Source organism: Mustela putorius, unplaced genomic scaffold (assembly GCF_011764305.1).
Source record: "Mustela putorius furo isolate JIRA1106 unplaced genomic scaffold, ASM1176430v1.1 tig00003866_pilon_pilon_pilon, whole genome shotgun sequence".
Classification (NCBI taxonomy): Eukaryota; Metazoa; Chordata; class Mammalia; order Carnivora; family Mustelidae; genus Mustela; species Mustela putorius.
In genome coordinates this window covers 689402-691013 of record NW_025422018.1, presented here as the reverse complement: position 1 = coordinate 691013, position 1612 = coordinate 689402, and positions in this window count along the sequence as shown.

Below are 1612 nucleotides of genomic sequence, written 5' to 3'. Positions count from 1 at the left end.
ACTTTAATAGTAGGTAAACTAGAAAGTGAGATATTCTTACTGATTGGGTAAGAACTTGATAAATATTTCATATATTTACTTTTATTAGTTTGTTAATACTTTCATTGACCACATGATATGGGTAACTCACATCTTAATTTTTTTCAATTTTGCAGTCAATAACATGGAAATTTTACTTGACATCTTTTTTTTGTTTGTTTTCCCCTTCCTCATCATGTACAAGTAAGATTAGATTATCAATACTTATTTTAATAAAAGTTTATATTTAATACCTACTTAATTTTGTATTTCATTTTCCTTTATTTCACATGCAGAATAACTTCTGGGATTTATCATGGAAATAAAAAACACATTCATTATAAATTGGCAAAAGCATTTGATTATTTCATTACATATCCTACATTAGTCATATCATAGGATTTGTAAAGGCTTATTTTATTTTTTAATTTCATTTCAGGATAGCAAAAGAGAAAAATGTAAAATATTTATTAGTCAAAAGGAGCTTGTATCTAATGTAACTGAAAAATTAGAGAATAGGAATGTGCATTTTGAAATACGTATTTATTTTTGAAACATATATTTTAGAAGTTGCATTTGGACTGGTTTTTATGCAGTGCACTCAAATTAAAAATTATTGGAACTTCAGCTTTTGTTAATAAAAATTCTTTAAAAATGTTACTGATTCTGACTGGAAAAAAGCTCATTTGGATAAAATACTCTCAAGATTTTATAAATTATAGTGAGGACTTTAATATCTATACAATTAATTTTATTTTATTCATGTAAATATTGACAGTAGAAAATAAAAATGTGTTTCTCTTCCTTTATGTTTCTTATAAACCTTGATTATACATGGAGTTTGAAATATCTTACCTTCCAATTATCCACACATCAAACTCTAAGTATAGATTAGAGATGAAATTTTCTTCATCTATACAAAGTTTTCTTTATTTGCACTACTTCTAAATAACAGTTTGCAAAAATAAGAAATTAATACATTTTATTTCCTTCATGCTTAGCTGTGGTTTCTATTTCTGGAATACTGTATGGAAAACTCTGTCTAGGGGCACCTGGGTGGCTCAGTAGTTTAAGCATTTGAGTCTTGATTTTGCCTCAGCTCATGATCTCAGGATTCTGAGATAGAGCCCATGTCAGTCAGGCTCAGTGCTCAGGGTGGAGTTAGCTTGTCCCTCTCCCTCTGCTCCTCACATCTCTCCCTCTCTCTGCCAAGCGAATGAATAACATTTGAAAGAAAGGAAGAAAGGAAGAAGAAAGAAAAAAAAAAGGAAGAAAGAAAAATAAAACTCTGCCTATTTGAGCCGGTGTAAGTGTAGCCCATGCAATGGAAATGAAAGTCTAGAAAACTATAAGTCATTCAATAGAGAATGTCCATAGAATCATCTCAACAGTTTGGGGAATTTGCCAAATAATATTCAGCCTAGAAATTATATTCTCATCCCCCCAAATCAGGTAAATTTGTAAAATCCCTCTGTGACAATATAACATAGGTGGAACAATTTGTGTAGATAAAATTTTCACAGTCATTAAGCATTCTGAATAACAGAGTTTTCTTTCTTTGTGCATAAATCTGGAGAGCTCTTATTAAGAATAG